The sequence below is a fragment of the Rhinopithecus bieti genome, unplaced genomic scaffold (genome assembly GCF_001698545.2).
Source record: "Rhinopithecus bieti isolate Rb0 unplaced genomic scaffold, ASM169854v2 scaffold_1853, whole genome shotgun sequence".
In the NCBI taxonomy this organism is placed as follows: domain Eukaryota; kingdom Metazoa; phylum Chordata; class Mammalia; order Primates; family Cercopithecidae; genus Rhinopithecus; species Rhinopithecus bieti.
This window is the reverse complement of record NW_016804151.1, coordinates 3,589,834-3,617,827: the sequence shown is the minus strand read 5'-3', so window position 1 is coordinate 3,617,827 and position 27,994 is coordinate 3,589,834. Positions and strand designations below refer to the sequence as shown.

The 27,994-nt window shown below is 35.6% G+C and overlaps 1 protein-coding gene across 2 annotated transcripts in view; it reads right to left on the bottom strand.

Moving 5' to 3' along the window:
• RABGAP1L (RAB GTPase activating protein 1 like) overlaps nucleotides 1–27,994 on the bottom strand; it is an 808,808-nt gene that overhangs the window by 468,616 nt on the left and 312,198 nt on the right. The gene's annotated exons all lie outside the window — the stretch shown is intronic.

Sequence of the window (27,994 nt, the reverse complement as noted above, 5' to 3'; positions counted from 1 at the left end):
AAGCAATTCTGAGACTAAAATGTTTGAGAAGTACTGCAACAGACGTATGAATTAGATTCTCAAGGCCCAGCCTGCAAATTTGGATTCAATCAAAAACCCATCAGAAAGAATTGTGATTAAAAAGAGTGTGGTGTGATTGAATATGTTGTGTGAAAACAAAGAAGGAAAATCATCTTGATCTAGAAACCAAGGTTAGCTAAGATAAAAGGACCAGGAAAAGCAAACATTTGCTGAGGGAAAACTCCACAGTGAAACTGAGGCTCCTGAGACTGTAAGTTTGGCCTCAATGTTCTTACGCATCTACTTAGCAAATGGCAAATGACAGTGCAATGTTTAAACAAGTACATATATTTAATTCATGATAAAAATCAGCAAACTGTGTAAGTTACAACTTATAGCAAATTACCCTCCTCTATCTCATGGTGTTTAACTGATACTAACTCTTTCAGGTCAAGCTTCTGGAGGAACTGGTCTATGACTGCTGTTCCACTTCCTCTCCATTTCTTATCTACTTAAAGTCTGGCTTCTATCCCACTCTCCTTACCTAAATTTTTAAAGGTGGAAAATGAATCCTACCAACACAAAGATCCCTCCCCAGGTTTTTTTTTTGTCTTAAAATATAACACATGCTTCATGATTTAAAAATCCAGTATCACAAAACAGTCCATGATTCCACTGTTGTCATGAATCCTCTTTTCAGAAGCAACTTTTTATCTAATAGTAATAATTATTCCTAAATAGCCATATGCTTATATTGCTATTTCTTGATTTATTAATTTCAGATTTTGCCCTTAGGTTCCTGCTTTGATAGCTGAACCTTCATCTTTAAAAGAACAGCAGCATTCAGTGCTATCATTTTTCAGTGTCCATGATACTCTCCTCTTGACTTTTGTGACATTGTGTCATCCCAAAATAATCATGATTTTGTTCGTTTGGCTTTACAATTTCTCATATGGAGTGTGCTTCAAACTTACTGCCTCTTAATTACAGATCTAACAAAGATGTTATTTGCACTATACATTTTAAAGAATTTTATCTAAATAAAACTATTTTAGTAATGTTACTATAACATTAAGAGAAACTCCGTATCAAAATAAGCTGTGAAAAATGTTAAGTTGGAAAAGCGTTTGTTACATTAATCAAAACATGTCAGTAATATGGTATAGCCTATAATAATGATTTAGTCTAGGAAAGTGGCAAATGACAACAGCTACTAGGCTCAAATTTTATTTATTTTGGGGGAGATAGGATCTTGCTCTGTTGCCTAAGCTGTAGTGCAGTGGTGTGATCATGGCTCACTGCAGCCTCAACCTCTTGGGCTCAAGTGATCTTCCTACCTCAGCCTCTGGAGTAACTGGACTAGAGGCATGCATCACCAAGTCTGGCTATTTTTTTTTACTTTATTTTAATTTTTGTAGACACAGGGTCTCACTATGTTGCCCCAGCTCGTCTCAAACTCCTAGCCTCAAGCGTTCCTCCTGCCTCAGTCTCCCAAGTGCAAAAATTACAGGCATGAGCCACTGCATCTGGCCTCAAAGTTTATTTTTTCAGGTAGCAAATAATCCGTGAATGGTAGACATTATATTCAAATCAAATAAAAGTAAATAATACTTAAAATTATATTGATAAATATTACTGAGTGATGCTATAGAATCAACATTCTAAAAGCACTTAATAGAAAAAATAAATGAAAGTACTTACTAGATGCTATATGTGCCTTTTATGAATGATTAAATTGGAATAAAAGCATCATGTGGCTATAATATTAGCAACTGTCATGAAGTATTTCCTTAAGGCATATGTAGGACCCTCTAGCATAATGGTACTATAACAGAAACTTATTCTCAGGGAGAACTGCGGTTACCAGAGAGGCTTAATTTCATTGCATTACAGCACTATAGATGAAGAATGTAAGCAAGGGCAAGAAAATTTGTATGTATATCTATTTAAAACATATATTGAATAGCATCTATAATTTTATATATGTACATGTGTAAATAATTTTTCTTCTCTGAGAAGAATAACTTAGGTTAAAGCAATGTATTCAGCATTTGGGGCTCCAGAAAAGTATACATTTAACATGCTTGTCATAGAGGCCTCCCCCAATGCACCAGGTGAGCCATACAAATCCAGATAATGAAAAATCTGATTTACCTGGCAACTCTATTCTGAATGTCTGACCTGTTACCCATGTGCAAATTTAAAGAAGATTAGAGAAACAGTGAAGGCTTACAGTATGGTCATTATGCTTTGAAACATGTCTTCTTATACATGGCAAGATGACACATTTCAGCTGTCCCCTTTACTTCGAAGAAGGTGTTGTGCTAGAGTATAATATGTAAATTTTAGTATGGGCTTAAGCACTGACTTCTTATGTATATGTTTATCTTCCTTATGTTCCCATTTTAAAGTAAAACAGGTTAAAACACCTACCACCACACATTTCAGACATTATGTAAGGTGTTAATTGGAAAATATATAACAAGAACATGTTTGCTGGAAGCCAGTGACTAGAATAGGAGCTATAATAGTGGCAATATTACCACTACTGCTGTCCCTGAGAATAATGTCAGTTATTAGCTATCACCATGAATAGAATACTAGGGTAGAAATGTTTTGTCCCAGATAGTAAGTCTTATCTTCTTATAAGTACCCTTGTGTTGTGCATAAATGTAACGAAGAATTCTTTGTTTTTCCTAACTAGTTAGAAATAAGATCGGTTTATTATTCATTAAAAATCATCCAGTTTGAGAGAATGGATATATTACCCTGATCAGTATACATTATGTGGATCAAAATATCACTATGTACCCCCATGAATATGTACAATTATACTTGTCAAGCAAAATCTTAAATAAATAAAAGGTTGGAAAAAAATCATCTAAAACACTTCACAATATCTAAGAAAATCACATGCTACTGAAAAGCCCACCAGGAGAGAATTAGTTTTAACTATGGGATAGATTGATGGAGAGTCAAAATTACATCAAATGAAAGAAGCATGCTCAGTATACCTACAATTACTCCAGTAGTCATGAAAAAAAGCATGAACTTTTCATTTCTCTTAGGCAGAAATTATGGCTTAATTTATTTTAGTTTCTTGTGTTCTAAATTTGTGCTTCTTAGAGTAAGCTTACTTAATTATAAACATTCAGCATCTCCTGTAAGCCTCTTAGAATCTTTTATAACCAAAGAAAATTGCATATTTATCAGCACCTATGTTTCAGTGCCTCAGTTACCTTATGCACCTTAGAAACACATTTATTTCTTGACTTTGTTTTTAAAATCTAAGCTGTCCTTTATCTATCACAATCTTCCACTTAATTGAAGCTATGTAGTTGGCTTTTAAAGGTGTTTCAAACATCTATTCAAACCTGAAAATGCTTTATCAGGTTATGAATCTAGAGTCCCCCATCTCAGGTCTTGATTCCTTAAGAAACATAACTAGTAGTTAAAACTCCAAAGTTTTGACATCACATTTTCATCATGATTCTGATCTTGCTTCTTGCCTATAGTTTTGGTCATTTATTAAGAAAATGAATGTGGATACAAAATATTGGGGATAGTTTTATTGTGGCCTGACAAACAACCAAATTAGTTTGCCTTGAAAATCAACTAATTAGTATATAAATTAGTATCTTAGGATAAATATGTTTGTAATTAATACATGACTGTCTTATTAAATTTCTTTGTTACATGCAACCAAAAACATAGTATTATTGTTCCATTGAAAGCAGAATGTTTCTTCCTTCAGCACATATTTGGGTTGTAGGATATCTGATCTTTGAGTGGGGTTTTGTTCATTTATACTGTGTGAATGACAAAGCAAAGCTGAGAGAAACCTTTTCAAAATGAAACAGGTCTCTAAACCAAGTCCCTCTATCCAAGTTGCCTTTCTAACTTTTTTGCGCTGTCTCAGTAAAGTATCATTAGATTAGACGTAATATAATTCACTTAAGTTAGCACAAACAAAGAAAACTTACTGAGAAGATACAGGACTCTTGCTCAGAACCCAAAGTCAGAAAGGAATAGGTGAGTCTCATGAAATATATCTTCCAATTCCTTCTTCTATCCATTTACTAACCTATTCATTCAGCAAATATTTACTGAGTACCTGCTACGTGTGACATATGGGTTTTACTTGCTAGGGATAAAACAGTAAACAATACAGATTAAAAGAAAATCATTGCTCTCATGAAGGTTACATATTATGAAAAGACATATGGATGGAAAATAACGTATCTGAAGGGGAAAAAATCCATTCCATTTTTCTAGAATAGGGCATATGTGTAAAAGGAGGCTAAAGAGCTAAACTGGGACAGGCCTTGCAAATAAGGCTAAAAATTCTGGTCTTAGATTAAGAGGCAGTGAAGGTCAGTGGAAGTCTTTAAACAGAGTAATGGCATTACCAGTCCAGTTCTTAAGAAAGCACATCTATGAACTGTGGGTAGAACGGATTGGTGAAGCAGCACATGAAGATCAAGAGCAACTGCTATATTCCTGGAGAGAGGACACGTGGGCCTCAACCTAAGCAAGGGCAATGAGAACAGAATGAAGGAGATAAATTTGATGATGTTACATAAGTAGAACGGACATGACTTTAGTTGGATGTGTAAAATGCTGCAAGTTATCAAAAGTGACTGATGGTGTCATGAACTGAGATAGTGAAGGCTGTGTGAAGAGGAGGTGGGATGATTAGATGGAATAGAGAATGACTCCTGACTTTGAAGTCATTTAGTTTAAGATGTCATTACATTTCAAATATAGAAATTCAGGCAACAGTTGGAAATATACTTTTGGAGTCCAGGAGACTTGACCAGGAATACATGTTCGGGAATCACTGCATAAAGTGTTGCGGTAGGAATAAAGGTTTACCGAGGCATGGACTATAATGGGGGAAAAATGGGACTGAGACAACTCATTGAAAGATGCCTACATTTAAGATATGGGGGGAAAAAGGGGCAAGAAATGATTTGTCAGAGAGTTAAGAAGAACACAAAAAAAATCCATCAATCTCAATTTATGTTACTATAATGTATTATTGTATATTACCTGAGGAAGAAGGAAGAAAGAAGAGGAGGTAGGAGCTAGGAGATTATGTATATAAATATACATAAAGTTGATATAAGACAAAAGAGAAGAAAATGAATGTTTTAATGTATAATCTGTTATGTTTTTAGATAACATGCGTTTTCCTTTTGCAAGGATATAGAATAGGTGTTACAATTTATCTCACTCAGTAGTACTTAACGGGCTAGTTTGATTACATAGAGATTTTATTTGAATGTACGGCATTGAACTTAAATGAAGAAAGGGTATCTGAGCAAAAGGTTTTCATCATTATTCTTCAGGACTTAATTACCTTACTCCAACACTGAGACCAGCTATTTTTACTCAGAGATATTCTAGCCAAAGATGCTCTAATTACCTTGCCTTGAACAAACTCTTCTCATTCCTATTTATATAGTGCACTGAACATTTAAAATTTGCCAGTAGTTTTTAAAAGATGGTATAATACTATACTACCACAAATTAATTAAATGCAAAATGCAGGGGTGCTGGGTTTTTTTCATTTCTAGCTAAATGAACACAACAGGACTTGCTTATTTTACAGAAATAATACAATAGGCATTGTTTGTATATTAGAGTCATAGATCACTAGTCACACAATGTTTTTAATATCATGATTTCCAGGATGAGAAGAAAATAAGTTTACAAATGAAAATATGTGGCACTTGTTCAGAAAGGACAATCATTTCCATGAGATATCCCTGGTCTAGATATGTCTCACAGATACATTACTATGAATAATTTTTCTAAGGAATTATGCTATAACAATTTCTCTAGCACTTCCATGAGAAAACATCTCTCTCAATTCTACCCAGGGAACTGGGCAGAATACACAATTGCAAATGACATACCAATTCATCAAATGTCATCAGATCTTAGCCACTTTTTCTCTGGCTCTGGTACCATTTAGCTAAAAAGCAAGAGTCTCCCAAAAAGAACATGGCAGAAATGATTGAAAAGTATATTGATAAATAAGAAAATAATCCTGACTTTTAATAACAAAGGAAATTGCAAACTATATTGTTCAGAGAAAAAGCAGAAGACTAAAACAAAAGTACGTAACAGATTTACTAAACCCGTTATCTGAGACACATTGAAGGTTGATTGTATAAAACCACATTAAAAAGATGTTCTCCCACAGGATGGTGGAAAATAGAAAAAATAACAAGGAATAGATAAGAGGTCTCAGGGCTTGTTTTACAGCAATAACAACCTGAAATTGTTTGTAAAGAAGATAAGCGTTTCTCTTCCAAGAGTGAAAAACAGAAGGGTCTTTATTATCACTTAGCACGAATCATACACATATGCGAAATCAGGGAAAAGAAATGCTTCCATTTGTTCGAACATTCATAATACTCATATAATTTTTTATTCACTTACAAATTTAAGACTCTTTTGAAAATCAACTAGAACAAGCTACTCAGTAGTGAAAACCCATTCATATTAAAGCATGCCTTTACTGGGCACCTACTAAGTCCAAACACTACCCTGTAGAGGATACAAAACTAAATAAACCATGGTTTTACATTTAAAATCTTGCTTTACATGAAAAGATAACTCTATTTGGTGAATATAAAATACAGTACATTAGAGATACTTAATAGTAAATCAAAATTCAGCAACATTTTATTATCTACCATCAGGTTTTAGGGTTCACTGACCCCCAGAAGTACTCATCTGATTTACTTTGAGCCAATTCACTACTCTTTTAATTTTTTCTTCTCTGGTTTATTACCATCACCAAAAGAGTGTGACAAGATAGTAAATCAATTTTCTTTGGTTTGATTTTTTTCTTTTGCTTCTCATTAGTAGCTATGATAAAAGAAGTTGCTACACGGAAGTTTTGAAACCACTAATAATACTAAAATAAGAGATGGAGGTTTTTTGCATCAATTACCTACTATACTTGTATCAGAAAGCAAATAATAAAAAATTGATACTATAGGGAATAGGGTGTTTGAAGGTACTGGTATTTTTTAACATATATTTTCTTCCATGGTATCTCTGATACTTTCTTTTTAAATACAGTATTGGTGAATTATGCATCAGTATAACATTGCAAACCCTACATCAACAAGCCTGATTCTAATGGCTACCTTTTCTTAATTTTCTAAATTTAATTTTTAAAAATTTTATTAAAGCAATACATGTATATGGTTTTGAAACAGTACTGAACTATGAGGCTTAAATGAAAAGCTGCCGTATTCTATCCCACTCCTCTGCACTTCAGACTCTTACTCACCTTAGGTGAACATTGTCAATTTTTTAAGCTCTTTCTTCTCATATTTTCAAACATAGTTCCTTATTTTTCTTTTAAATTGACAAGTAAAATTAAAATTATGGTGTATAAGATAAGTTTCCACCTCCCAGACTCAAGGGATCCTCCCGCCTCAGCCCCCCAAGTAGCTGGGACCACAGGCACGTGTCTCCACATCCGGTTAATTTTTGTATTTTTTGTAGAGATGAGGTTTCGCCATGTTGCCCAGGGTGGACTCGAACTGCTGAGCTCAAGCAATTCAACCACACTGGCCTTTCAAAGTGCTAGGATTACAGGTGTGAGTTTTTTTGATTTTTTCTTTTTTAAAATTTCAATAGTGTTTGGGGAACACGTGGTTTTTGGTTATATGAATAAGTTCTTTAGTGGTGATTTCGGAGATTTTGGTGCACCTATAACCCAAGCAGTGTACACTGTACCCAATGTGTAGACAACATGATGTTTTGAAATATGCATACACTGTGAGGTAGATAAATCAAGCCATTTAAAACATGTATCACCCTAATATACTTATCATTTTTTTGTTGTATAGAGATCTTTCACCTCCTTGGTTAAAATTATTCCTATTTTTTGTAGCTATTGTAAATGGAATCATTTTCTTAATTTCTTGTTCAAACAGTTCCTTGTTACTGTACAGAAACACAACTGGTTTTTTTTCTGTATTTACATATATATTTCTAAATGACATACTACTATTTCCTGATTTTTTTTTTTTTGTTTGTTTTAATTATTGTGTATCACAAGGATGTTTTCTGTAAAGGTCCAGATAGTAAATATCTTAGGCTTTGTGGGCCATATAGTCTCCTTCTTGACTATTCTTCTCTGCCATGGTAGCACCAGAGCGGCTGTACACAATATGTAAATATCAAATATACTCTTAGCAATGTTCAAGTATACAATATATTTTCATTAAGTATAATCACCATGATATACAATAGATCTCTTGAACTTGTTCCTCCTATATAAGTGAAATGGTCCCTTGACCAACATCTTCCCAATCCTCCAGCCTCTGGTAATCACCATTTTACTTTGTTCTATGAGTTCAACTTTTTTAGATTGCACGTTAAGAGATCATGTGGTATTTGATTTTCTGTGCCTCGTTTATTTCACAGAATATAACATCTTCCGGGTTCATTCATGTTTTTGTATATGACAGAATTTCTAACTTTTTAAAGGCTAGGCAGTATTCCATTATGTATTCACATTTTCTTTTTCCATTCATCCACTGAGGGACTCAGGTTGATTCCATTTCCTGGCTATTGTGATTAGTGCTGCAATGAACATAGGAGCGAAAATATCTCTTTGACATACTGATTTCATTTCCTTTGGATATATACCCAGTACTGGGATTACTGGATCCTAAGGTGGTCCTATTTTAAATTTTTTTAGGAACATACATGCTGTTTTCCATAATGGCTCTACCAATTTATATTCCCACCAACAGTGTGCAAGGGTTCCCTTTTCCCTATATCCTCACTAACACTTATCATTTGCCTTTTGCTAACAGCCATTCTAACAGGTGTGAAGTGATATTTTGGTTTTGATTTGCATTTCCCTGATGATTAGCGATGTTGAGCATTTTTTAGTATACCACTTCCTGTGTTTATTGCAAATAATTTTCAGTACAAGCAAAAATTCAGAACATATTTTGTACAAAACAAAAGGTCTTCACAAATGCCCATGTGTTTGCTAGATTTTTGCCCATGCGTATGTCCTGAATGGAATTATGTCCTTTGTAGGCACATGGATGAAGCTGGAAACCATCATTCTGAGCAAACTATCCCAAAGACAGAAAACAAAACACTGCACGTTCTCACTCATAGGTGGGAACTGAACAATGAGATCACTTGGACACAGGGTGGGGAACATCACACACTGAGACCTGTTGTAGGGTAGGGGAAGGGGTGAGGGATAACATTAGGAGAAATACCTAGTGTAAATGATGAGTTAATGGGTGCAGCACACTAACATGACACATGTGTACATACGTAACAAACCTACACGTTGTGCACATGTACCCTAGAACTTAAAGTATAATAAAAAATGGACAAAAAAAGATAAATTATTTGAAAATACACACTCAAAGGACACAATAGAAAAAAATAACAATGAAGCACACCTAGAATATCTACAGAATAGCCTCAAAAAAGCAAAGCTATGAGTTACTGGCCTTAAAAAAAAAGTACAGAAAGAGATAAGGTTAGAAAGTTTATCCAAAGAGATAATAACAGAGAATTTCACAAACCTAGAGAAAGATATCAAAATCCAAGTACAAGAAGCTTATAGAACACCAAGCAGATTTAACCAAAAGAAGACTACCTCAAAACATTTAATAGTTAAACTCTCAAAGGTTAAGGATAAAGAAAGTACACTAAAAGCAACAAGAGAAGAGAAAAAAATAACATACAATGGAGCTCTAATATGTCAGACAGTAAGCTCAGTGGAAACCTTATGGGCCAGGAGAGAGTGGCATGACATATGTAAACTGCTAAAGAAAAAAAAAAAAAAAAAAAAACTTTTATCCTGGAATAGCAAATCCAGTGAAAATATCCTTCAAACATGAGGGAGAAATACAGACATTCTCAGACAAACAAAAGCCGAAGGCCTTCATCAACACTAGACCTGTACAAGAAGTGCTGAAGGGAGTACTTCAATCAGAAAGAAAAGGACATTAATAAGCAATAAGAAATAAACTGCAGATAACAACTCACTAGTAACAGTAAATACACAGAAAAAAAAAACCCATAGAATATTACAAAACTGTAACTGTGGTGTATAAACTACTCTTATATTAAATTGAAAGATTAAAATACGAGCCAAAAGAAAATAGTAACTACCACAATTTTTGAGGACAGGCAGTATAATAAGATACAAATAGAAGCAACAAAACGTTAACTAGCTGGGGGATCAAGTTGACATGTAGAGTTTTAATCAGTTTTCTTTTAGCTTGCTTGTTTATACAAACAGTGTGAAGTTGTTAAGCTTAAAATAACGGGTTATAAGATATTGTTTGCAAGTCTCATGGTAACCTCAAATCAGAAAACATGTAACAGATACACAAAAAATAAAAAGCAAGACATTAAATCATACCAACAGAGAAAATCACCTTAACCAAAAGGAAGACAGGAAGGAAGGAAAGTGGGATAAGAAGACCACAAAACAACCAAAACCAAATAGGCAGTAGTAAGTCCTTAATTATCAATAATAACATTGAATGTAAATGAACTAAACTCTCCAATAAAAAGACACAAAGTGGCTGAATGGATAAAGAAACAAGACCCAATGATCTGTTGCCTACAAGAAAACACTTTACCTAAAAGACATACAGAGACTAAAACCAAAGGAATGGAAAAAGATATTTCATCCCAATGGAAACCAAAAAAGAGTAGGAGTAGTTATAGCTCCAATAGACAAAATAGATTTCAAGACAAAACTATAAGAAGAGACAAAGAAGGTCACTATATAAGGGTCAGTTCTCCAAAAGAATATGACAATTGTAAGTATCTATGGACCCAACACTGGAAAACCCTGATATATAAAGCGAATATTATTAGAGTTAAAGAGAAAGATAAAACCCAATAGAATAATAGCTGGAGACTTCAACACCCCACTTTCAGCATTACACAGATCTTTCAGACAGAAAATCCACAAAGAAACATCAGTTTAATCTGCACTATAGAACAAATGGACCTACTAAATATTTGCAGAACATTTCATCCAACAGGTGAAGAATACACATTCTTTTCCTCGGCACATGGATCATTTTCAAGAACAGACCATATATTTGGTCACAAAATAAGTCTTAAAACATTAAAAAGAACTGAAAAAATATCAAGTGTCTAACCACAATGGAATAAAACTAGAAATTAGTAACAAGGAATTTTGAATACTATACAAGTACATGAAATTAAACAATAGGTTTCTGAATGATGAGTGGGTCAAATGAGGAAATTAAGAAGGAAATTGAAAAATATCTTATGAAAAAAGATAATAAAACTATAACATACCAAAACCTATGGGACACAGTACTAAGAGGAAAGCTTATAGACATAAGTGCTTACATCAAAAAAAAAGAAAAACTTCATATAAACAACCTAACAATGTATCTTAAAGAACTAGAAAACCAAGAGTAAACCAAACTCAAAATTAGCAGCAAAGATGTAATAAAGATCAGAGCAGAGGCTAGACACGGGGGTTCATGCCTGTAATCCCAGCACTTTGGGAGGCCAAGGCGGGCTACAGGCCAATATCATTGATGAATATTGATGCAAAAATCCTCAGCAAGGTACTGGTAAACCAAATTCAATAACACATTAGAAAGATCATTCATCATGGCCAAGTAGGATTTATCCCTAGAATGCAAGGATGATTCAACACATGCAAATCAATCAATGTGATACATCATATCAACAGAGTAAAGGACACAAACCATATAATCATTTCCATTAATGCTGAAAAAGCATTTCACAAAATTCCACATCCCTTCATGGTAAAAACCTTCCAAAACCTGGGGATAGAGGGAACATACCTCAACATAATAAAAACCAACAGACCAACAGACCAACAACTAATATTATACTGAATTGGGAAAAACTGAAAGCCTTTCCTCTAAGATCTAGAACATGACAAGAACGTCCACTGTCACCACAGTTATTCAACATAGTACTGGAAGTTCTAGCTAGAGCAGTCAGACAAGAGGAAGATATAAAGAGCATCAAATTGGAAAGGAAGCAGTCAAATTATCCTTGTTTGCAAATGATATAATCTTACATTTGAAAAAACTAAAGACTCCACCAAAAAAACTATTAAAACTGATAAACAAATTCAATAAAGTTGTAGCACACAAAATCAACATACAAAAACCATTTTTATGGCCCGGCACGGTGGCTCAAGCCTGTAATCCCAGCACTTTGGGAGGCCGAGACGGGCAGATTACGAGATCAGGAGATCGAGACCATCCAGGAGGCTAACATGGCGAAACCCCGTCTCTGCTACAAAATACAAAAATCTAGCCAGGCGAGGTGGCGGGCGCCTGTAGTCCCAGCTACTTGGGAGGCTGAGACAGGAGAATGGTGTAAACCCAGGAGGCGGAGCTTGCAGTGAGCTGAGATCTGGCCACTGCACTCCAGCCTGGGCGACAGAGCGAGACTCCGTTTCAAAAAAAAAACCATTTTTATAACAGCAAACAATCTGAAAAAGAAATTTTAAAAGTAATCCTATTTACAATAGCTGCAAATAATACCTGCAAATTATCAAAGAAGTAAATGATCTCTACAATGAAAACTATGAAACACTTTTGAAAAAAATTAAAGAGCACACACACACAAATGGATAGATATTTCATGTCCATGCACTGGAAGAATCAATCTTTTAAAATATCCATACTACACAAAGCAATCAACAGATTCAGTGCAATCCCTATCAAAATATCAAAGACATTCTTCACAGAAATAGGAAAACCAATCCTGAAATCTACATGACAGCACAGAAAGGCAGAACACCAAAGTTACCCTAAGCAAAAAGACCAAAACTGAAGGAATCACATTATTGACTTCGAATTATATGACAGAGCTATAGTAACCAAAACGGCCAGTTACTGGCATAACAACAGATACACAGACCAGTGGAACAGAATAGAGAACCTAGAAATAAACCCACACATCTACAATGAATTTCTTTTTGACAAAGTTGCTCAGAAAATACACTGGGGAAAGGACAGTCTCTTCAATAAACGTTAGGAAACCTGATTATCCATATGCAAAAGAACCCTATCTCTCACCATACACAAATACCAAATCAAAATGGATTAAAGACTTAAATCTAAGATCTCAAATTATAAAACCACTACAAGAAAATAATGGGGAAACTTTTAAGGACATTAGCCTGGGCAAACATTTCTTGAGTAATACCACTCAAGCACAGGCAACCAAAGCAAACATGGACAAATGGGATCACATCAAGGTAAATACCTTCTGCATAGCAAAGGAAACAATGTAGAAAGTCAAGAGAAAACCCACGGAATGGGAGAAAATATTTGCAAACTACCCATCTGACAAGGGATTAATAATAAGAATCTATAAAGTTCCTAAACAACTCTAAAGGAGAAAAATCTAACAATCTTATTAAAAAATGGGAAAACATCTGAATAGACATTTCTCAAAAGATGACATACAGATGACAAACAGGTATATATAAAGGTAATCAATATCACTGATCGTCAGAGAAGTGCAAATCAAAATTACGAGGTATCTTTTCACCCCAGTTAAAAGAGCTTTTATCCAAGGCAGGCAATAACAGATGCTGGTGAGGATATGGAGAAAAGGGAACCCTCCTACACTGTTGGTGGGAATATAAATTAGTACAACCACTATGGAGAATAGTTTCGAGGCTCCTCAAAAAACTAAACATTGAGCTACCATATGATCCAGCAATTCCACTATTGAGTATATACCCAAAAGAAAGGGTATCAGAATATCAAAAGAGATATCTGCACTCCAATGTTTATTGCAGCACTATTTACAATAACCAAGATTTTTTTTTCTTTTTGAGATGGAGTTGTCGCTCAGGCTGGTGTGCAGTGGTGCGATCGTGGCTCACTAGAACCTCCACCTTATGAATACAAGTGATTCTCCTGCCTCAGTCTCCTGACTAGCTGGGATTATAGGTACCTGACACAATGCCTGGCTAATTTTTGTATTTTTAGTAAAGACGAGGTTTCACCATGTTGGCCATGCTGTTCTCGAACTTCTGACCACCTCGGCCTCCCAAAGTGCTGAGATTACAGGAGTACAATAGCCAAGATTTGAAAGCAACTTAAGTGTCCATCAACAGGTGAATGCATAAATAAAATGTGACACATATCCTCAATGAAGTACTATTCAGCCATAAAAAAGAATGAGATACTGTCATTTGCAACAACATGGCTGGAATGTGAAGTCACTATGTTAAGTGAAATAAGCCAGGCACAGAAAGACAAACATCACATGTTCTCACTTAACTGTGAGAGCTAAAAATTAAAACAATTGACTCAGGGAGATAGAGAGTAGAAGGATGGTTACCAGAGGTTGAGAGGGGAAGTTGTGGCAGGGGGGGGAAAAGAAGTGGGGATAGTTAATGGGTACAAAATAGAAAGAATGAGTAAGACCTAGTATTTGCTATCATAACAGGGTAATTATAGTAAAACAAAAATAAATTCTACATTTTAAAATAACTAAAAAGGGTATAATTATATTGTTTGAAATATAAAGGATAAATGCTTGAGGTGATGGATACCTTCACTTTCCCTGATGTGATTATTATGCATTGCATGCTTATATCAAAACATCTCATGTAACCCATAAATATAGAACTACCATGTATCCACAAAAAATTAAAAATTAAAAAATGCTAAAAGGGTAATTTGCTTCTTAGAATGAATAAAAACATTTTCTCTTTATTCATCAATTTTATTTTTTCATTCATTCAATACTTATTGAGTTCCTACTATGTAGCAGCCCCATTGAACAACAGAGGTATCTTTTTCTTTTTCAAATTATGAAGCTCAAATAAAAAGAAATCAGAAAGCTGTGTATATGTACCAACCAATTTCTTCTTGTTTGAGAGCATGGTGACTCACGCCTGCAATCCTGGCACTTTGGGAGGTCAAGGAGGGAGGATAGCTTGAGTCCAGCAGTTTGAGACCTGGGCAACATGATGAAACCCCATCGATACAAAAATACAAAAATTAGGTCGCACACTTGTAATTCCCAGCTACTAGAGGCTAAGGTGGGAGTATCTCTTGAGTCGCAGTGAGGCTGCAGTGAGCCCAGATTGTGCCACTGCACTCCAGTCTGGGCAACAGAGCAAGACTCTGTTTTTTTTACGACATAAAAAGAAAGTAAGAAAAATAAATCAATGTATCTTATCAGGGCTCCTTCTTCATTGAGATAACTACATTATATAGAATTCCTTTGTAAAACAACCAAAAAACAGTGTAATAATGAACAAATTACCTCTAAAGGGAATTAAGCAAGTCTCGGAATACTGAATTTTATTTTCCTATTTTACTTATACCATTGTCTCTGAATTTTTAGTATGTATTTTACAATTTGGTAAGTCATAAGTCTGACATAGGTCTCACTAGACTAAAATCAACGTGTCAGCTGCATTCCTTTTGGAGGCTCTAGGGGGAAATCTATTTTCTTGCCTTTTATTTGCCTTTCCTAGTTTTTAAGGGCTTCCCAAATTCCTTGCTCATGGTTCTTTTCTTCCATCTTTAAAGCAAGGGCTGAGATCTCACATGGTATCACTCTGACTCTCTCTTCTGCCTCCCTCTTTTATTTTTAAAGATGTTTGTGATTACAATGGGCCCACTAGCATAATCCAGATTAATCTCCACATTTTAAGATCAACTGATTAACAGCTTTAATTCCAACTTAATTTGACTTTGCCATGTAACCTAACATATTCAGTGGTTTCAAATAATAAGACATGGGCATTTTGGAGTGCCATTATTCTGCCTACCACAGTATATTAAGGAAATCTTTAAATATTTCTGATAATGCACTGGTGAACGTACAGTGATGATCTCTCTCATCCTTTTTTATTTTTTTAACATCTGCTAGAGTAGATAAGAAATGTGTACAAAATCATATTATCGAGGAAACACTCATCCTAAAACTGCTCCAAGTAAAAATTAGATTAAAAACTACAGAACTGAGGAAACATTTTAGCTCAAATATTTAAAGGGAAGATGGCCTATGAAACAGGCCTTAGAGCATAGGTAGGATCTGTTAATAGGCAGAGACGAGCATAGAGGGTCGGGGCTTTGTGCAACTAAATGGAAGCAAAGTAGAAAAGGAAGACATTTAACAAGTACCATTGAGGTAGCATGAGAAGCACTCAACAGAAAGCAGCATGAGCTGAGAATTTCAAGCAAAAAGTGGTCAACGATTCAATTGTGGCAGAGATGAAGGAACGCAAAGCCAGAGAAGTCACTGGAGTTTTAATTAGTGTATCACTGATGATCTTCAAATAAGCATTCACAGTCAAGTGCTGGTGGCAGAAGCTAGATTGCAGCTGTTTCGGAGTGGGCTGGCATCAAGTGTAAATGACTGTTTTGATAAATTTGTAGTTAAATAAAGTAAAATAAAAAGTTTGAGAGGACATACGGTTAAAGCTTTGGTAGAACACAAAGGTAACTGGACAGAAAAAGAAAGGTAAGAGTAAAAAATCAGGTCAAAGACACATGCAGTGCAAATTGTTTAGGTCTACTTTAAAAATTAGTAGAGTCTTTTCCCTCCCTAAGTACCTTGGTTTTGAGAGGTATGAATATTATGAACTATAAGACACAGTTCTTAAGTTATTAATAAACTAGAAAATTCACAACAGAAAGGCACCCCAAAAAGGTCATTTGGTCCAGTATCCTCACCCATGGAAAGGTTATATGTTAATTGACCCTATGAAATGTTTTTCATCATCTCCCCTTTCCTTCAGACAGAACTAATCTCTCTGTGACCATAAAGCATTTTGTGTGACAGATATCCTTCTCACATAGCACTAACTACATTTGGTCATGATGATCTTCAAATCTATTTTTGATACAAAACTTTAAATCCCCATGGGCAAGAGGGACCTCACAGCAAAGGGGGTGGAACCAAACCATCCAGGGATAGCATAAAGAAGCTTGCTCTTAAAGGTGGAGGAGCAGAAAAGGAGTGATGTAATCACAGCTCACTAATCCCAGGTTTCTGTCCAGAGCTGGCCTTGATTGCATTGCAGTTTGCTTTAATTCAATTTATCCTGTAATCCATTTTTGGGTATACCACTGTTTGCTTAAAATTTCTGAATTGCAAAGTCATATGCAAATTAGTGAATAAATGAGATAATAAATTTAAGCAGATGATGGATTAATCCTAAATAAAGCTTTTAAATCACTTTGGCTGACATTAAACAGTTTGCTGAACCAAGTATTCTAAATGGCACTGTTTCTGACAAGATTATCTAATAACTATAACCTCTATATAACCCTTTTGTTTAAAATACTTTGTATAGAATCAATTAGGAATTATATAAATACCACCCACATCCTTAAAACAGAGACATGAATAGATGAAGAATCAATCTTAAAGTTATTAAAAGATATAATTTTTTAAAATTCACTTTGAGTGACATACTTTTAGAATTTAACTTCTGTCTTAAATGAAAATGACAAACAACTCATGAGTTATCTGAATTCCCTTTAACAAAAACCATGAGAACCAACTCTGTATTTTGTATGTGGAACAGGCTATTCTTGTGACAGTAAATATAATAGCAAGTAATCTTAAAGATATAGATGTTTCCGAGAGATAGAGTAAATATCCTGGTCAGAATCCAAGAGAAGAATCAATACTGACCATCCATTCAACATTTAATATACCTACTAATCTACTATTTCTAACCAATTATCCAATTAAGACTCCTCTAGGGTTAATTAGGGAGTGAATGAGCTATGGTCTTCACCACTGATATACTACAATAAATTATACACCTAGTAAATTATATTGCCTGAGGCAAGGGAAAAGAAAAGCATGCAAAATTATACTACTGCTTCCCCATTAACCAAATACTGCACTGGCATTCACAGCAATCTCCTTTCAGATGGGCTTTTCACTGTATCCTTGCTTGGCTTTAACAAGCTGTCATTCCAGAAGGGACCATGAATTTCTATAGCAATTCCAAACTTTAAAGTATCAGTTTCTCAAATTGTGGTGTTAGTCCATATGCATCAAAATCTGAGGAGTTTTCAAAAGTGCAAATTCCTGGGTCCCAAAGTCCCACCAAAATAGACTCTGAGGAGTGGAGCCCAAGCATGTAAATTTAGAGCCAACATTCTCCCAAGTGATTCTCATGCATGCTAAAGTTTGAGAACCACTGCCTAAGAACAAGTTAGACCTGTAACACTTGGCAAATGCATTAGGAAGCACTAGACATATAGACGTAACCCATACTTTCTCCCTAAGGTATGGTACCTAGACCAGGAACAGTGGCATCACAAGGGAGCTTGTCAGAAATGCAGGATCTCAGGCCCATGCCAACCCTGCTTAATCAGAACTTACATTTTAGCAAGATCCCCAAGTGATTGCTATTTGCATTAATGCCTTAAACACACTGATCGACAGCAGTTATTCTTGGATGCAGGTGTTTCTGGGGTATGATTTTACATCGGTCAAACAGCAAAGCATATTAAAGGATATTGTGGCAAACATGTGAAACACACTTTATAGTAAAATAAGCAATCGAAGCTAAGGCCCTGGTGAAATGCAGACAGAAGATTCCAAATATCTTTTGGAAATTTAAAAACACTCAGGCTAATAACATTTCCATTCTACTCTTTCCAGTATTATATTAATGATAATGATGGAAGATGGAAGTTATTCAGAATACAATTGAGAAGAGACAAAAGTTCAAAAAGGTTTCATAGTAGCAATGGTTTGTGAGTTGTATTGGTCTCTAGGACCCACTTAAGATATAAATAATAACCAAGAACTTATTCACTTATAAATTCAACACATTCAAAAAGTTACATTTTCCTCATGTATGAAAGCATTTGAGGTTGGGATATAGTTTTGTATTTAATAAAAGACTTCCTGAAAAGAATTTAAAAACCAAGGCTGAATGTGGTGCCTGGTTTTTAAATAATCCCAGCACTCTGGGAGGCCAAGCCAGAGGATTAGTTGAGGTCAGGAGTTCAAGATTAGCCTGGGCAACACGGTGAGACACCATCTCTAAAAAATAAACAAATAAATGAATAAATAACTAGCCAGGCATAGCAGTGTGCACCTATACTACTAGCTACTAAGGAGACTAAGGCAGGTAGATTGCTTGAGCCCAGGAGGTCAAGGTTACAGTGAGCTATGACTGCACCACTGCACTCTAATCTGGGCAACAGAGTGATATCCTGTCTCAACCACACCCCTCCGCTCAAAACAAATAACAACAACAACAAAAACGGGAAAAAAAGTTAAGAGACAGTTCCCTTGAATTTCTTTGAAACAAGGTGGGGTACAAATCAATCACAGAGGGGACTAAAGTTCAAAAAGATATACTTGAAAACTAGACAGGGAAAATAGAAGGTAATATGCATATCCAAGATAAATATTATTCTTTGACAAAATATGCTGCCTCATAAATAATACTTTATGTACACATTACAAACTTATTTTTTAACCACAGAGTCACATTAAAGTAATTATAAAACTTATTACTAGTTTATGACATTAGTACCACTCAGCTATGAGAATCCTATCTATATTAGCAGCCTATTTATAAAATATACTATGCAGGTTTTTATATATACTTGAAAAAATCTCTAAAGGACTGATCTCTAAACACTCATTTAAGCACTAATTGATCTCAAAGCACTTACTGGAGATCTTATTAATGTAGATACAGTAAAAACTTATTTTGTATAGAGTCAAATACAAAATAAATGTCAATATCCTCTTAAATATAATTGTACTATTTCACACATTATATAAGTGTTTCTATTGCACACTACAATGTTGCCTGATTACATTAGTTTTAAACATAAAATAGTTATCACAGCTTATGACAATGCTCTCAGAAAAGAAGATGTCCAGATGTCCAGTACTTCTCCCATCTGAGGACCTTGACTTTGAAAACAATGTTACAGAAAGCAAATACCAGAAAATTATGTGAAATAGCCATCACCTATTTGTTGACTTTGACTCAACACTAAACTGAAAATTTTCTCTACTTCCTTTCCTACTTTCTACACTAGAATAAGAAAAAAAATCAATGCTTACTTGATTGCTCAGAAGTCCTAAATGTTAAACATTGATGATTACTATATACGAACATCCTAACAGCAGCCACAACCAAGAAGAGAACAACTCCAAGATGCTAAGAAGCACAGTGGAGGTTATTTGCTTATGAAAAGCATAATGTTAGCTTGCAATGCTATCTGTTCACATACTTTAATTGTCTGGCTGCCATTTAAACATATAGATTAGCTAAGGAGCCTACCCAGTATTAACTTCCAGCATTTTATCTGATACCCAAATAATATTTAATTATAACAATCTGGCTGAGATTACATGCATAACTTTGATATCTCAGCACACTCAGTTCTGCTCCTGGGACTATGGTACACGAGCAGTACCACCCTTAGGTCTAAGAAAGAGGGGACCCTGACACAAACCCTATGTTTCAGAGGGCCCTAGCTATCACAAATAACCCAAATTAAATTTGCTGAAGAACACATGAACGTCTTCTGTCACTGGGATCTGGCCCTCAGACCTACACTGTGTGATCTGTACCCTTGAACATCTACTCTCACAAATAACATCTTCAAGCCCCAAGGAAATGCTTCTGCACATCTCTTGCCCTACGTCCTCAAAATAAAAGGGGATCATGTGTCAGAATGCTCTCAAGGTTTGGTTTGTGCTGCTGCTGAAGACAGAGATAGATACTGCTTTGGAACTTCTGGAGGATTTGAGTGATGAAATCACTTAGGTAACAGAAAAGACTAATTAACTTGTCAAATCCTTCCTCTCAAATATCATGTACACAATAAAGCACTGCTTAACCAAGTACCATTTCCCAATAGTGCCAAATGTCCATTTCCTTACTTTATGTTCCTTACTTTATGTGGTTGTGGAGGTACTCACAAATTAACATGGTATTTGAAAGAGTTACACATAGTGGCTGAAGAATATAATATTAAAGAATTCATAAATCTCTTGTGTTTTGTCTTTTACTTTAATAGATAATTTTGCATATATTAGAAAAAAACCTGAAATTATAGTTTAAAATTTTTTACAAATGCTTTACTTATATTTTTATAAAAATATATTCACATTTTAATGAAATATCTTAGATATTCAACTAGCCAGTAAATTGCTCCAAAATTTACTATTAAAAGAATGCAATTAAAATAAAAATACCATAGGACAACATTAATTTTTACAAGAGCACTTGATAGTTTCACGATTTAAACTTTGATGCTAGAAGCCTCTTAGGAGCCAAATTAATTATAGGTAGATATTTTCTTTACATAGAAGGACTGAGAACTCTTGTTGAAAAGCTGTATTTTTCATAAAGCTCATCGATGGATGCCATGAAAAAGTGAGAATCTAGATCTCCACCTTTCCAAGGTCACTCTGCAAGGTCACTCTGCTGAGCTTTGTTGGAGCCAAACCCAGAATTTACATCTCCTGACTCCCACCCTAGTGTTCTTTCAACTTTTTTACAATCTTTCTAAATAATAAGTTATAATGTTATATACTGGTATAATGTTCATTATACATATATAATGTTCTAATAAGTTATAATGTTCATCTAACATTGAGGATTTAGGTTTATACTTTTAATTATTGGCCTGTAGATAATTATACAGCAGAAGAAAATGGCCAAAGATCTGATCTTTTTTTTTTTTAAAGACATGGGGTCTCAGTCTGTCACTCAGGCTGGAAGGCAGTAGCACAATCATAACTCACTGCAGCCTCGAACTCCTGGGCTCAAGCATCTTCCCACCTCAGCCTCCCAAAGAGCTGGGATTAAATGTGTCAGCCACCATTCCTGGCTTGACCTGCCTTAATATGCCATAAATCCTTGCTTGGCATCCTTTCAAATTCAATAAATCTATTTACCTACAAAAGTAGATAAGATCATCATGTTTGCCTTAATTGTTTGCCCCTAATATTAGGATATACAGCACCACAAAATATTTTCAAAAATATTGTGTACCTGGCATTGTAACAAAAAAGAAGTTTTCAAAACAAAGCACTGGATGAGTCCAAAATATTATTGTTAACTACCTTAAAAACAGTCACTATATCTGAGAAGATACAAAATAACTGCCAAAGACAGTCCAACCAATCATTCAACATATGTCAAAAGGAGAAAAACATAACATGGTAATCTTGAATACTCCAGTGCTTGCTACACCAAGTGTGGTCTGTAAACTACAGCATCAGCAGCACCTAGGAGTTTATCAGAAATGAAGAATTACAGGTCCTAACTCAGACCTACTAAATCTGAAACTGCAATTGAACAGGCTCCGAAGGTGATCTTTACTCATGTTAAAATTTAAACACCACTAGCAGGTTCATCACACCTGCTTGTATATGACATCAGCTATCATTTAAATATTTATTAATAAATGATATTTATTGACATTTAAATATTTATTGTAACATACATTACATTTAATATAATCATATATTAAAACACATAATATGTTATTTCATTTACTTATCATAAGGCAGATACTACTTTTCCTGCTTTACAGATGACAGAAATAAGAATCAGAAGGCCAGGCGTAGTGGCTCACACCTGTAATCCCAGCACTTTGGGACGCAGAGGCGGGTGGATCACAGGGTTAAGAGATCGAGACCATCCTGGCCAACATGGTGAAACCCCGTCTCTACTAAAAATAAAAAAATCAGCTGGGTGTGGTGACGCACGCCTGTAGTCCCAGCTACTCGGGAGGCTGAGGCAAGAGAATTGCTTGAACCCAGGAGGCGGAGGTTGCAGTGAGCTAAGATTGCGCCACTGCACTCCAGCCTGGCGACAGAGCAAGACTCCATCTCTCAAATAATAATAATAATCAGTGAGGTTCAATATTATGACCATGGTCAACAGGTAATAAGTGGTAGATCCTGGAGACAAATTCATGTCATTTCAGTTAGACACTGCTTCTTTACATACTGGCCTCATAAAAGAAAGAGCAGAGCACTGTTACTAGTCGACGTCAGGAATATTTTGAGAGGTACTGAGAAGGAAGTAAAGCTACAGTTATCATGCCATTTTCTATGGAATTCTCTTTGGTTAACCAAAATCCTCCTATTATTTGGGTTTCATGCTGGGGAGTAGGCAATAAAGATTTTAAAAGAGCTGACAATGTAGTTGAAGAAATAAACAATCTCAGAAACTAACAAGAGAACCATTCGAAATTAAGACTTCAAGAATGCAAAATGATGCTACAAATTGAGTAATTTCCAAGGAAAGTATTGAATAAATTTATTCATTTTAATGCAGTATTTATTAACTACCTACTATATACTAGGATTACATTAAGCACTGAGGATCTAAAATTAATTTTAAAAATAGACTGAGGTTAGGGACTCTGAGGGAGACAACGCAAACATTTATGTATAAAACAAAATGATAAGCACTATGTTTATATAAAATGTTACAGGAACAGCTACAGGAGAAAATGGGGTTAGTCAAAGAAGGTCTAGAAAAGGGTTTGTAAGGACTTGAAAGAACTAATTGATATAGATTAATTTCCTGATCACTCATTTTCTCATCTCTACTACAAGTGAGTTAGAGAGGAGAAGCATCTCCAAGAGCTTGTAACATTCTCTGCAGGAGCTTTAGGCGTGAATGATTGCAGGACTCCTCAGCCTGCTTCAGCTCAACCTGCTCAGCAGCTCAGCTTTTACATGTTTTACATATGTGGATTCTAAACAAGATTTGGTTGGCATTAAAAGAAAGTTTGAAAACTTTTAAAATTTAATATAATGTAATTATATGTGCCAGATGATGCTTCTCTCAAACCATAATTAGGAATTTGTGGTCTGCCCCAAAACTATCTTTCTATTAACTAGCAAGAGAAACCTCTAAGGTAACATCCTAAGGAAAGAAAGGACCATACGTGGTATAGGAGAGGAAAACACTGTCAGGGCATCCTGTTTTCTGGAAGCTCCTGAACCTATGCTATTTCTACTTCCCACTTCTAACTGAGACTCATCCAGTGCTCTGGGCAGTAGATGCTATACCAAAATCAAGAAAATAAGATGCTGCTTTGAAAATCTCTTTGCACCTGAAGTACAAAGTAGGAAAGCTTTGGGATTGTGCACCTGACATATGAGGAATTCTGCACACCAGCAAGGTTTATAGAGATCCTATGTCATCAAGAGATGGTGCTTTCAGTAAAGACATCTTACCTCTTTGAGCTCTCAATGTATTTATTACTAAAGATACTGTGTATATAACTCTTACTCTATAGGAGAATATAACCTAAAAATTCTGTTCCACGGTTGACTTTAAAGGCATGGCAACATTTCATTGTATTCAGAGTTGTTTTCTCTTCCTAACACTTCTCAAAATATCCTTCTGTGTGGCCAACTGAAGACAATAATTAGGGTTAAAATTTGTTTCCATTATGCATAAACTTCATTAAGAAAAACAGAGTGACTATATTTAATGTTCCTTTTCTAGTTTAAAATATTACTGTGCAAAAACCAGTTAACATTGCAGGTCTGAGACTGCTATTCTTAGAATGAAATGCTTGAAAGGTTGGCCTTTTGCTGGCATCTGGAAACTTGAATTTCAGAAGAGTTGCCATTATTCCCTGATAAGCGTGGTTTATTGTACCTAAACTGTTGTACAAACAATGTGATTCATGCTAAACTCCTTCTGAAAGTCTGAAATTTTGGTACATTCTAGGCAAAGGGTGCCTATGTGATGGGCTCTTGATAAAAACCCTGAACTCCTAGGCTCAGGCAAGCTTCTCTGGCACATAACACTTTACCATACTTTCACAACTTGATACTAGAGTAATTAAGCTCATCCTGTGCAACTTAACTGGGAGAAGATTCGGAAGTGTGTGCCTGGTTTCCTCCAGACTTTGCTCCATGTGCCTTTTCCCTTTACTGATTTTGCTTCGTATCTTTTCACTGTAATAAATATAGCAGTGAGGACTATATGCTGAGTCCTGTTAGTCTTAGCAAATCGCCAAACCTGGGGACCTGGAAGGCAAAACTCTCAACAAAATTAGACCTAAAAAACTTTTCCCCACTTTAGGAAATACAGATAATACACGTCATCCTTTGTCTCCACATGCTGTCAGCCACTAGGTCCCATGGACTCTTCTCTTATACCACTTTTTTTCCTTTCCCACCATACCCGTCTCATTGCTGTCTTTCCTGATGCCACTCCCCTTACCACCTCAAGCGTAGATTATGACAGTGTTCTCTGTCTCAGTCTCAGTCTGCCCTAGCTGCAACAAAAACATACAGCTGGGTGTCTTAAACAACAGAAATGTATTTCTCAGTTTTGGAAGCTAGGAAGTCCAAGATCAAGGTGTTGGCTGATTCCGTTCCTGGTGAGGACTCTTCCTGGCTTGCACACGGCTACTTTCTCTAGCATGGTGGCTTATACATAGCATGCATTACACACTTCTCCATTGTCTCTTCACATTGCAGAGAAAGAGAGCTCTGATGTCTCTTCCTCTTCGTATAATGGAATCAGCCCTATCCAATTAGGGCCCCACACTTATGACTCCATCTAACCTTTATCACCTCCTCACAGGCCCTGTTTTCAAATATAGTCACATTGGGGATTATGGGTTCAATATATGAACACCAGGAGAGGGGGACACACAAACATTCACCGTAACAGTCTCCTATCTGGTCTGACTCCTGTAATAAATTCTGTACTCTGCAGCCAGATTAAGTAAGATTCCTAAGAGAATGCAATCATTATGAGGTTCTACTGTTTCAAAGTCCACCAAGGAGGGGCCTCCAACACCTACAGTATACAGAACAACTACTTCAGAGCCAATAGCTAACACCTGAATGTGGTTTGCTTGAAGATGAAAAAATTAGAGCTATTTGTGACAGTATTTAGCTCCGATTTGGATATGTTCAATTCCTTTAAAAAACAATTTCCTAATATTAAATTCTGATAAATATTGACTTTTCAAGATTTTGTTTAATGTGGCAAAATTTCTAATATATGAAGAGACCATTACCTTCCTAAATAAATTACTAACAGGTAACTATTCAAAAGCAAGTTGAATAGTTTTACTTTCCCTGTTGAAGGGGATGAACACTGTCTTAATACTATCACTGTATCATCAGCCTGAGTCACATCATAGGCTTGAATTAGAAAGAAATACTAATTCTTCAAAACAACTAATACACCATCAATGCAATAACCACATTCAATCAAAAGGGAGCTTCAGCAAGAAAATGGGTAAGTGATAAGTATGACTGAACTCAAACACAAAAACATACAAGAATATATAAATAGAAATCATAGTAAATCCTTCCCAAAGAAATCCATGCAAAGTAGCTGAACTGCCCTTGTATTGAAACATAATCAATATCAATAAATCAAAGTTTTTTTTTTTTTTCTAAATACCTGCTATGTATAAGCCACCATGCTAGTTAGTTACCCCAGGGGGTACAAAAAAGCTTAATACATAATGTCAGTACTCTTAATTCTTGACTAATTAAATGAAACAAACACAGAGGCAAAATCCAACTTCTTAGGCTAATTTGGCTAGGGCAAAATGCCAGTCAGGCAATGGATTTAATTTATGTAAAAATTAATTGGTATGGTCTCTTCTCTAACTAAACACTGTATTTTGTTTTATTTTTGATTTTGATTTTTTTTTTTTTCCCCAGACAGCAAAGTCTTGCTCTGTCCACCCAGGCTGGAGTGCAATGCCGCCATCTTGGCTCGCTGTAACCTCCGTCTCCCAGGTTCAAGCTATTCTCCTGCCTCAGCCTCCCAAGTAGTTGGGACTACAGGCATCTACTACCACATCCAGCTAATTTTTGTACTTTTAGTAGAGATGGGGTTTCACCATATTGGCCAGGATGGTCTCAAACTCCTGACCTCAGGTGATCCACCGTCTCGGCTTCCCAAAGTGCTGGGATTACAGGCCTGAGCCACTGTGCCAGGCCAAAACACTGCATTTTAGAATGCCTCTGAATTCAAGGAAGGCCAGAGATTACAACATGCATGCATGAATAAAAACTCATCATTACTTCTGGAAATTTAATTCAGTATCATCATCTTTGTATATAAAAGGTAGCATTACCACCTCTCTGATACAAACAAATTTACATAGAATGTACATATGTAAAATTACATTTTTTCTAAACTGGCTTTTGAGTGACTAGAAAGTAAGGGTTCCTGATTTAAACCCTGAAATTCAAAATCAGTTTAAAGCTGATGATAGAGAAGTGAGAAAAACATGGATCAATACACGGAATGATATCTATTCTGTGAGATGGGGAGATGCATTCGGTACCCTGCCAAATGCAGTAGCAGCCCTGTGCAAGCGGTAAAATATTCAAGACGGGTCATGGCTGTAGAGAGGATTTGATCATATAGTCAAGATCTCACATACAAAGAATTTTTAGGCTGAAATTCTCATAGTACCAGAGAAAGCTCTGCTCTTGTAGACCTGAAAAAAGTAGAACATTTTTTTTCCCCCTCCAGTCAGCTGAGTTCTGGAGTGCCTAGTTCCCCATTAGGCTTTAAAGGGGTAAAGCGTTTTTGGCAGTGACAATCCCCAGTGAAGGCAGCTGAGACATTTCCTGGGATGTTGTCAGGAACTGGAACTGAGTGCAATTTTGTCTGCTTTCAGTATTGGTCTAGTGAGCAATTTTGATGTTCCTGTTTTGTTCCAGTCCAACAGCTTTTGGAAATAATGTACATTTGGTTGTAATTCAAACTGACACAATCAGTGTCTCAAGACTGACTATTTTGGAACTTAAATGGGCAGAGAGCTTATAGTGAGGGATTCTTTCTGTAGAGCTTCCAGGATGGAACCCCTCCCAAGGGCAAAGACACTTCCAGGAAAGTTTCATACTATGATTCTCAAACTTCTGAGTGCACAGAAATCACCTGCAGAGCTTGTCACAA